A 13,574-nucleotide genomic window follows, 5' to 3' on the forward strand; every position below is an offset into this window, starting at 1 on the left:
CCCCCCCCCACACACACACACACACACACACACACACACACACACACACACACACACGCACGCACACACACACGCACAAAACCTCTCCTCAACTAAAAGCTAGTGTGTCCCCTTTTTATTTGTCTGAGAGCCTTTCCATGTATGTGATAATTGACGTTAAATCGATGACAATTTGTAATTCACAATCACAAGGACCTATCACTTTTTTATGGAGCCTCCACCCTTGCTCATCAATATTACATCAGGACCCTGACGCTCATGGCAAGGGAGTAGGAGCTTAGAAAATGGCTGAGGGGAGAGAATATGGCTTTAGTCCACTGTGTGAGTGCTTGTGTGTGTATGTGTGTGTGTGTGTGTGTTTGTGTGGTAGGGGTGTGTGCGGATGGAGGAGGGCATCTGCTGAGGTTGTAGAAAACGTCGCTTCCAGCATACACAAATGTGCAAACGGGTACCTGACCCCGTGTGTGTGTAAACAGGCCCTGCATACGAGTGCATGTGTGTGTTGTGCCTTTCTGATGTGTTTATGTGTGTGGGCTTGCCAGCTGAGTGACAGCCTAGTATTGATCTGTGGGAGGCCCCATGTCATTAGACCCAGTATGGACCAGCAGGCACACGTGGAGGTCAGGGCACAGAGTTTGTGCATGTGAGTGCCTGTGTGTGTGTGTGTGTGTGTGTGTGTGTGTGTGTGTGTGTGTGGAGGAGGAGGAATGGGGGACCAAGTGTTCAGTAGTGACAGGCTCAAGCATCTGAAAGAAAATCAATTGTGTCATAAGAGGAAGGTTTCCTCCAGCCTTCTTCTCCCCCGTTCTTCTTTCCCCATTTTATTCTCATTCTTTTTCAGCTGGGAGAATCTCTGCAGGCGCTTCACTTGACACATTTACCTCTCTCCTCTTTTCCGGTTGCCGTCCTTTTCGTTTGGTTCTTGAAAAAAAAAAAAAAAACGATGTGCTTCCTTGCCAAAGACAGGCGCACACGCACAATAGGACAGAACAAAGGTTTCATATGTCACGTGTGGATCAATCTGTGAGGTTATCTGGGCAAAGGCAGCCATTAGTGACAGAAGTGATCCTGGATCATCCTTCATTAACTTAAAGGGCAGTAGGGCTGTTTGTCCAGATCAAAGAAAATGACCCCAAAGTAGGGCCAATTAACTGTGAGGAATTGACAACTTCAGTCGCTTTGTTTATCCCAAGTTTCCATCCAAAAGTAGCTGATCAGACTTTTGTTTTATTGTGAATCCAAGCTGTCCTTCAGTTATTTATTATGAAGGATGAGCACATGCACACACACACACACATGCACGCAGGGCAAGCATCCACCTGTTCTCCTCTCTCGCCTGAGGGCACTAATATGGTGGATAACAGTTTGAGGGGAGCTGCCTGCAAAACACTAATCAGACCGAACGCTGCCTAATTAGCACAGAGTCCACTGATTGGCTTACAGCAATAATTAACACAGGTGAGAATAATTAGCTCCCCATAGACCTGTCTGTGTGTGTGTGTGTGTGTGTGTGTGTGTGTGTGTGTGTGTGTGTGTGTGTGTGTGTGTGTGTGTGTGTGTGTGTGTGCGTGTGTGCATGTGCGTGTGTGTGCGTAAGATGTTATTATGCAGCCTCGGTCCCCAGTGAGACTTAGCAGGCATAGAGAAGAATCAAACTCATTACAGAAACCAGGCCAACCTGTGTTAGGTGCTCCGCTTTCCCACACCCTGAGAATTAGCCACAGCCAGATCCACCTGCCGTGCGCATGGCCCCCCTACCTCCCCCCCCCCCACCTTCGCCTTTCTTGCTTACTTTGTCGGTTTTCTGCCTCATCCTGTTCTCTTAAGCCCCCCTCCGTCAATGATGACTGAAGGTGCGTTTGAGGAATTTCACCGCGAGGTGAACCTGCTAAGATGAGATGAAACACAAGCATGGGGCATCTTTCGATCATATTCGGTTTTGCTAGTGCTTATGCTTCTTGCTTTTATCCCCCTCCCAGACACTTCTCCCTGTATTAAAAAAAAAAAAAATCTTTACAATGGCGATATAGCCTGCAAGCCGTACTCTTCCCAGCTATAAAACTACACAAGACATTACTTACTTGCTGGCCGTATATAGGAGGCACAGCTACCATGAGAGAGAACGCAGGAGATAATGAGAAAGACAGAGATGGACAGACGAAGCAAAGAAATGGGGAGCGTGTTTTTGCAGAAAGTCTGGCCGTCGCTCATCAGTCTGTGTAGCAGCATGGTGTCTTCCTATTTTTACCAAAGTGCTGCTTCTTTGATCAAACCAACATCACACAGCGGAAGACATGCACGCAGACAACGAGAAGTTTTTTTTTTTTTTAATCGAAGCACAATTGACGGCTTGTCACTTTTAGCTCCGAGGCACCAACGTTGCAGAGTAGTTAGTGAGGTACCTCAGATGTAGATGGTGGAAAGTAACACACACACACACACACACACACACACACACACACACACACACACACACACACACACACACACACACACACACACACACACACACGCACCTTCAAGAGCCTGACGTGCTAAATAAATAACAAGCGACGATGTAAATTGGTGTTTTCCTGGAGTGTGTGGTTGCTTCTGGGATGTATTTTTCATGTCAAAACATTTTACAGTGGTTTAGGAGTGTGCATGGTTAATAAATGTAACCCTGCCCCCAGCATCCCTGGAACCATGTGCGTAAATACACACACCCCACGCAGGGTGATATTCATTGGACCAAAGATCTACTGCCTGCGCAAGTGTGAGACACAATACAACTCTGTGGACGTTAGGGTTCTCCGCCATTTGTGTGCAGAACAGTGATTATTATCCCATAAACAGGGTTGGGAGAGTGACTTTAAAACTGCATTCTGATTTATTCAAGTCACCTGTCAAAAATGTAGTTCATAATGCAATCCAGGTACCATAATATTAAAGTATTGTAACTTGAACATTTTAAATTATTTTTGGCTGAATCTAATGCCAAATGTGCTCATGAAGACAATAGAAATGAAATATCAACACAATGTGTATTTATAAATATTTGTCTGATCTTTTCTGGCTTCATCCCTCCATCCGTTTTCTAATGTACTTATCCTCACAAGGTTCGTGGGCATGCCAATATGTCCTATATGTCATCGTATTTCATTCATAAATAATAACACTCTGAATTATTGTAAAAATCAGTTCATGGCATCAAAGTGAATGAGGGGAGCCGCTTTGATTGGCCGGGACGCAAGCTGGCCGTGTTCACTCCCACAACGGTGCAAACACCCATATCTGGACCCGAAAAATACCAACAGAAAGAAGACTCCACTCGTGTACCAGTTCGAGCGCGCTTTGCGCTTGACTTGGGCACGGAAATAGGGCCAGTGATGTAAAACAGCAAATGTGGGTCAACAGAAATTAGCAGAGATGTGATTTGCAAAGTAAGAAAAATGCTACTTTAACACAGACAAACAAAGAATTATATAGTATATAAAGTATTTACACACCAAAAATTGAACCAAACCATTCAGTACATTACTTATGCCCATATACTATATAAATATATGTTCTCTGCTTAAGAGGGGATCTTCTCATTTGCTTTCTTCTCTTTTCCTAATTCCGCTCAGTTCAGCTCAGCATGTTGGATTACAACAAGGTGCTGCTGTTTTGGTTAGCCTTAAAGTTGAGACATTCTGCCAGGCCAAGCAGTTCAACCTTTATTGGTTTTGCGTGAGCATCTTACCAAAATATGCAACTACAACCCCCCAAAAAAATGATCAGTATCTGACTCAGTGGCGGGCGTTCCTCACTTTCTGTGTTACAAACTGTACTTTCAGACGTTTGCATGAGCGGAATGGATGTACTGACGAGCAGCTTAAAGGCGTATAAGAGCTCTTAAAGTGATGTTTATAGGAAGCATTTGCATAGCGTTCATTGCTCATTCTGCCTGCTGCCTCCCTCAACACACACACACACACACACACACACACACACACACACACACACACACACACACACACACACACACACACACACACGAATACACACGACACTTTTCCCTCCTGAATACTTTCCACATGCCTTCCTGACGAAAGAAAAATGAAAGAAGCCTGATTGAGGCAAAACAAGGAAGGTTGTTTTTTTTTCTTCAGATTTCCTGTTTCAATAATTAATATGCATGAGTTTTATGGCCGCTTAAGATGCGATCAATTATTCATTAACAGCATGTTAATTGCATCCACAGTCGTGAATATTTAACCAAACGCTAAATCAATGGGGCCGAATGAGCAGCAATATGGACATTTTATAAGCTTTGCCAAAATTAGGTGAGGCTTTAATGAAAACCGCAGACAACAGATTGTGAAGAAATAAATAAAAAATAATGAAAAAGAAAATTGAAGGAAGTTCAGGAGGAGAAGCTTCTGTTTCCAAAGAAGATCGTACCAATAAATGCAAGGCTGTATCAGTCTTTGACTCTTCGCCTTTTCTTTGGCGTTGTCTTTTTATTCTCATCTCTTCCTATTTTAAATGGAGAAGATGTAATCTATTCATCTCTGTCCAGTGCAGGCTGCCTTTTTTTATTGCTCAAAGACTCCAGACTCCTTTGTCCCGGATCTGCGTGTGGACTTTGTATGCATAAGTGTGTGTGTGTGTGTGTGTGTGTGTGTGTGTGTGTGTGTGTGTGTGTGTGTGTGTGTGTGTGTGTGTGTGTGTGTGTGTGTGAGACGTCTGGACGGTGACATTTCTCTGCTTGGATAACCATCGAGCCCCCTGTCCCCCAGTCCGTCCAGCCATGACGCAAGGTAATGTCACCTGTCAGTCTTGAACTCCCACTTACAACCGTTGTCTGCCACCCCCTCCTTCCCCCAACACTCCCCCACCAAAACCACTGGAACACCCTTTCACCCCGGCCCGCCATCTAACCCCCATAGATGGAGCCTTCATGCCTCCATCCTATTACTTTTGTCTTCCTCTCTCCTATAGCTTGCATGACTTCATATCCGCCTGCTCTTTTCACTGCTGTATGTGGAAATGGCAGTACCCGCCTCCTATTACCCTCTTACATTTGCCCCGGGGCCACCAGGAGAATTCTCGTGAATGGCAAAGTTAGGGGTGGGAAGTTAACTTTTTTTACTTGGACCCCGGTGCATCGGGCGCCTGTTTCCAATTACTTTCTGGGCGCAGACGGGGTGGAGGTTTATGCGTTATATGGGGATGTAATTGACTATAACTGCTCTCTTAACATTAACCAGGTGTACTTGCTGAGTGTGTGAGATTAAGCCTGTTGTGGTGTGTCTTGACTGTCTGCTTGTGTTTTTGTTGATGTATTTATATTGTGCCTCTGTGAGATCCTGCCCTTTAGCGCTTAGCCGCGAAAAAAAAAGCCATTTCTGCAATGCCGGTTTGTTTTAAGGGTCCTATTGTGTCTGCTTGTGCGTAGATATTAGAAAAAGGGGGAAAGTAATGAAAGCAGTCTTCAGATTGAACCCGTTTCAAGGGGGGTGCCTGACTTTACAAGGACAAAGTCAAAATGAGCCCTTTCACGGGACTGACGCACTGTGATTTGTATGTATGGCGCTGCGCAGCCTGCGGGGCACAAGCCCAGGGGCTGTCGCGGATGCGGGCGGCAGTCCTCGGGCAGGGGTGATGGTGGAGGTGAATTGAGGCAGTGTGAGTGCGCGGGTGCGGAAAGGGACCGTTGTCGTGGAAAAGGAAGTCTCAACTGACTGTCAATCAAGCGCCGGCCGCAGGCTGTCACTCTTCGATAGAGCTCGTCCGGTGGGGACCGGGACTCCCTGGGACCCTGAAAGGAAAAAGGAGGAGGTGACTGCCTGTCTGTCTCAGCGACTTGATTTGATATTTGATAGCGAGCATGTGGCATTTGAATGCAAATCTATTTTGATCGTCCCACTGTCTGATAGGGTTAAGAGGAACCTATTGGGGATGTGCATGCATGTATGCATGTGTGTCAAGGAGCTTTCTGGGCAGCGACACGCACACACAGAAAATGGGGAATTATTCAGATGCATTATATGACTCGAGGATTCAATTGCATCAGGCGCTTTTTGCTCTGAAGGCAATATGACGGGCAGCTCGCTCATAAAACATAAAACAATAACTTAGAGGGTACAGATATGTTTAGTGTGGTGATCTTTGACTCTTGTGGCTAAAGTTGGATGGCGGCCATCCTGCAAAAAATCATACAGTACGCATGTATTTTGTATGTATGTTTGGATGCGTGACCGTGTGCCGGGTAATTATTTTTGTCTGTTGGCAGGCTGTTTTTAAAAGCAAGCTTTCCAAGTGGGAAGACAGACAGATAGAAAGACGGACGGATAAAGCCGCTAGTATTGCTGCATGGAAATGTGAGGCTCACTTCCCTCCCAATTAGAGCCGTGATTTCTGAAATGCCATAATACCCATTAATTATCCGGCTGCTATTTTCTCAGTGATTTGACTAATTAGTCTGTGAGGCGCTACACTATCTCGACCATTATTGTTGGGTTGAAGCCATGCAAATACGCTCACTCGTGTTCAAGTTGATGCGCAAACGCTCGTGCGCTCACATTGGTGTCTTTGCATTTGCAACAATTGCCCACAGTTGAGTGACCCTATTTTAAGTGGCACCATTAGGCGCCTCAGCACATATCGCACAACGTGAGAGGGCTCATGGTGAGGAAGACGATGGTTATGAACAGTGACAAACCGTCGCCCTCTTTATTCTCCTCACAGCATCTCAATGTATGTGATACACTAATGAAAGTGAGTAAACAGCAGAACTGGCCTGTGCCCTCCTCTGGGAAGCCTTTAAACACCTTGTACTGACTCTGCGAGTGTGTGTGTGTGTGTGTGTGTGTGTGTGTGTGTGTGTGTGTGTGTGTGTGCCTGCGCGTGGTGCCCTCTGTGTGACAGTCCATCAGGCTCTCCCACTGGACAGACAGGCCACTGACACAGCGCCATGAGGCCGCTAAACCTTTTCAATCACTCCCCCACTTTTCCCCCCTCTGTCAGGTGCCAGATTGATCTGTTGTTGCTCCACAGGCGTAAAGGAGGGGGGGAAGGGGGAGGGGACTTAAAAAAGGTCTGGGGGGTTGTGTGTGGGGGGGGGGGTCTCCCCATGTGTGACAAGCACCAACTTTAGTTTATTAATCATTGTCATCAATAATGCACCCGCAGCCCCACCGTTGGTCGCCGTGCAGCTTGTGTGTTTGCATGTGCAAGTATGAGCTCACACTCCTCGCCGGCCCCCGTGAACTTCATAAGTGTCCCATCACCACTTTAATCAAATTACTCGTGAACCAAAATTGACAGTTTTCATTAATTATAAAGGATTATTCTAATTGCGATTCAAATTTATTCATTTAGAACAGACGGCATTCAGTAATGTTTCAGGAAATTTGCATATTAAATGGAGAGGGGAGGCCATTAACTATGCTAATATATGCATGATTCCTTATTTTGTGATTGGTGGGCCATATGTAGCAAGCTGGGGGAGTGCAGGTGAGGAATCTAGAAGGAGCTGTAATATGTTTCATCAACACAGAGGGACGCGAGGCCAAAACACACACACACACACACACACACACACACACACACACACACACACACACACACACACACACACACACACACACACACACACGCGTTGCAGTCAGCCATACATATAATCTCTGCTCAGCATCAGTCTGTCTCTGCATTCCTGCATAAACACACACACGTTCACATTTCTCACTCTCTCTTTTCACATTCCTCCCTCAAGACCCATTGGAGGTGCAACTTTTCACCCGAGAACAAACACGGCACACTAATTAAGTTTCAGATTTCTGATCCCGCTGCATTTAGAAACAATAACCTTGAGCCCGTGTGCACTCACGGTCGTAGGTATGATTTAATACACTGCTTAAATGGAACAAAAAGAAAGAACTATTGCAAGCGCTACATTCATCCCCACAACGTATGAAGCTGGTCCCGGGTTGACACAAAGCTCTTTATCAAACTATATTTAGTCGATGCATTATGCATTGAGTTTAACATGTACTTAAATCAACACTGTTCAATATGAATACGCTCTTGACTGAAGTTAGAGGAGGCAACATTAAGGTTGAATGAGCGACGAGCTTTCGCGGGCGGCCGCAAATACGTTCCCACACGCGGTCACACGCACCTTGGGGCTGTGTGGTGGCGTCCGCCCAAGCTGATGACAGGGCCATTATTCACCGGTCAGTCCCACGAGTGCAGCGTTTGGACTGGACAGGGTAGTAGAGCGTCGCAGCTTGGCAGGACGGCGCCGAGGTGAGAAGGACCAGGACCCTTCATTACTCCTCTGATCCGGAGGCCGGCAGCTCCCACTCGCTCTCTCACTGCCTCCGTGTGTCTCACCCTGGCGCGCTCGGTCTCTGTCTTCATCAGATTAATGGCCCAGGCCTTACAGAGGAAGTGTTTCAATCAGCACCGCCTGCCAAGCTTGTCCGTCACTCAGGCAGCCACTTATTCTTCATGACATATAAAAGTACACGCTCTTCCATGTTTGATGTTTATTTGGCTGCCTTTTACCCCTCCATGTGGCACAGAGTAAAAACCGGGTCACCAGTTACAAGTAGTTGAAGTCAGCACCGACAAGCTGGACACGATTCCCCGCCTGTCTTTCAGCATCCTCAGAGTTGAATTTTGAATGATCCTTTTCAGATGAAATGGATGAAACACAATTTGTTAAGTGTCTCTGGGACTTCTGTCCCCAAGCTAGCATTGCAACGCTCATTCGGTAGGGAAGACGACCGACGATCTCTCCCAAGCGTGGTTTCTCCCCGAGCGGCGACGGCACTGTGCCGATTCCCCTGACCCACCGTCTCCCTTCTCCGGGGTCCATTTGTTCTGAGAAATATTTAACGACGGGGCAAATTCGGCTGACATGACATGCACAGACAAGGCAGCGGATACGGAGGAGCGGGAGGATGGGGCGATGCGGCGACCAAGCTGGGAATGAATTTTTCAGCAAAGTGAGATGTTCTTTTTGAATAAATCATGACACTTAAGATAGACATGAGGCCAATATAAAGGTGCACAACATGACTTTGAGGAGTTGCACTCTACAGTGTCTATCTATCTATCTATCTATCTATCTATCTATCTATCTATCTATCTATCTATCTATCTATCATACTTGGACCTCAGTGTAAACTGGGCCATTGCAGTTGTATCCAAGGCCCAGGGCCAGACCCAGAGACAGACCTGGTTCTGGATTATTAATGTCCCTCCTGTGGAGCCAGGGCCCCTCCCCCGCCCAGTGGCCCCCTACACCCCTGGGGTCAGCCTCCGTGGCTCCTGGTGCAAGGCTCCCCTCATAAATCTCCCTAAATTAGTGCGCGTGTGTGTTTATGTGTGTGTGCGCTTACAGGCTTAAATATGTACTGCAGGAAGGCAGACAGGTCACCAGGAAAACAAGGCAGGCAGGCAGGCAGGCTCCCGGTTGAAGTGTCAGTGATGCATGGCGGAAAGAGGGAAGTGGAGAGTCGCAGAGCCAAGAAAGAATACGAGAAATGACACACGAGGAGCGGGAAAGAAAATGCGGAAAACAGAGGAAGGACATTCGGAATGAGCCCCCCCCCCCCACCCCCGAATCTGACGCTACATTGTACTTACAAATATTTACACTTCATTTGAAGCACCAGTGAATTCATTAGGATGGATTTCCTGAACAAATCGTATCACTTAATTGCCGTAGTGGAGGATGTCCCATTCCTCTACCTGCCGAGATTAGTTCAACATGTCGCGCGGCGGTTAACAGGCACGGGGAAGTGCTGTTGTGTCACTTAGTTAACCTTCGAGATAAATGGCTCCCCTCCGGAGCACGCTGAATTACACACCTCATGAAGCATATTAGGGGCCTGATACAGAGCTTTTCTTGTGGAGATGATGTGTTTGGCAGAAATGGATGGAGAGAGGCGGAGAAGGCTGAGTTATGGCATCGCTATTCTTACAATGTGTGTCAGCATTGTAAGAAAACTCACAGCGGAGAGAGCAAGAGAGGGCGAGAGCGAGAGAGAATAATCAAGAAATGTGACACAAAAACGCGCAACACAATGAGAATAAGAGAGAAGATGAATCAACTGAAACTACTGAGGTAGATAAAACCGCAACGTTGTAAAGTTTCCCTCTCCCCGTGTTAAATTTGACACGGAAGTATACTGTTCTCCTCATTTGTGACTAATGTCGGAAAATTATTAGAGAATTTAACACAATGGTCCCTTTGAGGCTTGCTTGCTGTTGGCTAATCACGTCGGCATTCTGTAACTCCACTGGAGTAATAATATTTAGATGCTACGGGGATTACTTAAAAGTTGTGTTATAATTGCTTTCCTTGTTTTGTTTTTATGGGCAGTGGGTGATTTGGTGTTTAATTGCTCCAGAGTGACAAATAATGCCAGCTCATGATGAAAGTATGAGATCATTAAATTACGACAGCGTTACACTTCCACTGCACGTGTAATTCACCCGTTTGCGCCGCTACACATTTTTGCCATGTGCCGTCAAGAGGCCGAGCAGTAATTTACACAAATTCACTTCCGCGGCCATTTCTGGATTTGGGAGTTGGAGGTGGGGGGGGGGGTCTAATTATGAGAGACGGCAGTGGTTTTATTTCATTTAATCCAGCCCGTGCAGCAATTTGCAGTGGTAATATTTGTAGCAGTGCAGTTAAAACAGCGTGAAACCTGCAAGAGTGCTCAGCACAAACAAAGGTATTTGCAGGAGGTGGAAAAAAACAAGCATCGCGGCAGCCACAATTAGGTACAGATGACAAAATGTGCTTCGGGAGTGTATGGGAATATTGTTCGCTTTTCAAACAGTACCGGGCCAGAAAAATCTCCAAATTCCTACCTCACGCATTGCTGAATAATGTGAACATCAATTTGAAACGGCGCTCCGTATTTTGCTGTCCGGGTCACGGCACCGAAAAACAAAGTCATAAAAGTCAACGTGATTGAGGAAACTCTGAAGCTGAACAAAATTCACTTCACAATTTATTTCCAACAGGAAATAATTGAGAGAAATCTGTTCCTGGATCAACCTTTGTTTAATTTTACAGCTAAGTCATTTTAAAGGGACATTCGAACATTCTGTTATCAGTCAAGTGTAAAAACAGCTTGACACTGCAGTAAAACTCAAAAACAATGAAGCACTCTTTTGATCGCTGTCAAGCAACGATGTTCACAATATGTTGACAGTGGAGCCTTTTGCTTTGAATTTGAATCGGTCCGCACAAGGTCATGAGTACAGTTCCTTCCTCTTTATTTTCTCTTTCTATCCCTTGCAAAGGCTTCTTTTGGCAAGTTGCGGAACAGCTAAAAAAAGCCAACCAAAGCGCACAATGGCTTTTTGCTTGAATCGAATGTTGAATTGTAATGGAACTGACTTGATGTCCACAACCCAGCAACAACAACAACTCGTTTTTTTTTTTTTTTTAATACCCCTTAGAGGGAGAAGACCAACCCATCTGGCTCCGTAAAACATTTTTAGCGGGTGAAAATATGATGAAATAAAAGGACAAATTCTACGCTATCATCAGTATTCTGTCCATATTTACTGGTCATCTGTCAATCAGATTATCCATAAATCCTTGCAGTAATCTCTTTGCTCTTGCCCATCAACATGCGTTGCCCTTTATCGCTTTGTCCACACCCGCCCGCTATGTCGAGCCGTGTACTGTAAATGTGCGCCGTGCTGATTCCCGTCCCCCGACACCCGTGTTGATGAGCTAGAGCACCGAGGAATCAACTTGCTGCAGTTTTGTAATGTTTCCGTACGACTGATTCCAGACACCTTAAGTTACCTAAATAATGAATCAGATGATCCGTGTGCGGGACACGCTGGCATATGGCATGGCGGATAAAGCATAACAACGTCCCCCTTTTTTAGCACAAAGCCTCACGAGTGATATCTAGCACCATCTCGCTTTTTTTTTTTTTTTTATTCCACAGCTTAAACTTGATATTTAACCTGCTGATTTAGTCACCTCTGACTGCAGTGACCTTAGCTTTCCTACTTTCGCTTATGCATCATTCCGCGATCATAAACGCCTCCGAGGAGGAAAAGGAGGACACTTGGGGAAAGATCGGAGTCAATGAATTAAACAGGAGGTGCCGATAGGAAGGTAGAGGATGTAGTCCGCAGCTGTCTGCGAAGATGCCCTTTGACCCCTCATGGATAAGGAAGTTAGGAGACCATCAGCCTGTGGGCTTCAACGGCCGCTGTAAAAAATAAAAAGGTAGAAAAAAAAAACTCCATCGCTCAGCTTCATGAATTATTGAGCTATTGGTCCACAGCTTCTAAAATATACAGGAGGGTGGTCTGTCTCTCCTTTCGAATTTCACACACTCTCTACTTCGTCCCTTTTTTTTTCCCCCATCGGTTTCTTCTTCCAACTCCCCCCACCCCTCTCTTTCAGATTTAGTGTATCTTCTTTGCACCAACATGATTGTAAATCAGAACACAAACAAAGCAGGAGGGGGAAGAAGAAGGCAGCGCCAAAAGACACTTTGTTATTCAGATCATAACAGGCTTTTTTTTTTCTTCTTTGCTTACGGAAAAGCGTCTACCACTAACCAGCTGTCATGCATTTAAAAGTTGTCAGGGATAAATTCACAAGTTCTTGAGTTACATCAGATGCATGTAATGCACACAGCAGAAGGGCAGCCCTTGAAATGAGACGGAACTCTGTTCTGTCCATTTATCTTTGTCTCTTTCTTGCCCCCCCACTTCCTCTTCTCTCACTTGACACACCACTATATGTACCGGTACATGTGACACGTTTGCCACTGCATGATTATATATCTGAGGCAAGTTGGCTCCAAAGGCGCTGCCCAGTGCAGAATCCCAGCCGTAATAAATGAACAGAAGGGGAGAAAATAAGACATAAGAGAGAAAAGCTGAGCAAAGGAACGATTCTCTCTCGAGCTGGTGGAGATCTGTATTGTAAGCACTTTTGGCTGTCAGCACTTCTTTGAGCTACCTCAAAGGGAGGATGAGGAGGGGCGTGATCAGGAAATGTAGCGTTTCTTCTGGGAAAAAAAAAAAAATCCCCTTTTTTGAGGGTTCCTGTTTATTTGTTCACAGTGCTGTTTATATTAGTCGTTCATTTGATAGTGTGATTTATTTGTCAGGTAGACAGACAATGCAGCAGCGTGAAACGAGGAGAGATTTACTGTAGTATCTGTTAAGGAAGAAGTTGTCAGGCTTCAAGCAATAGGGTGGAGGTGGGGGGGGGGTATATGTGTGTGTTAGGGAATAAATTGCCAGCCATCCTCTTTCTGCTTTTCAGGCCTCCGGTAGCCCCCCTCCACCCCACCACACACACATACACATACATACACACCCTCCTTTACTGCTCCGACCCACCCTCCTCCCTCCCTCATTAAGTATTGATGTGGGTAGCCATACTTGCCATCTCAGCCTATTAATAATGCATGGCAGGTGCTGTTGATGTGGTCTCTCACACTGAGATTGAGAGCGGCAGGAATGGCAAGACTGAGATGCATGGTAGCTACAGTACAACCTCCGTCACTGGGCTCTGCTGGGGGCGAGGGGTGGCGGTGGGG

The 13,574-nt window shown here is 45.9% G+C and overlaps 1 protein-coding gene across 4 annotated transcripts in view; it reads left to right on the forward strand.

The window, feature by feature from the left end:
• Positions 1-13,574, forward strand: part of ebf1a (EBF transcription factor 1a) — a 66,228-nt gene that overhangs the window by 18,601 nt on the left and 34,053 nt on the right. The window lies entirely within an intron of this gene.

This window comes from Hippocampus comes, unplaced genomic scaffold (genome assembly GCF_001891065.2).
Source record: "Hippocampus comes isolate QL1 unplaced genomic scaffold, H_comes_QL1_v1.1 scaffold156, whole genome shotgun sequence".
Lineage (NCBI taxonomy): Eukaryota > Metazoa > Chordata > Actinopteri > Syngnathiformes > Syngnathidae > Hippocampus > Hippocampus comes.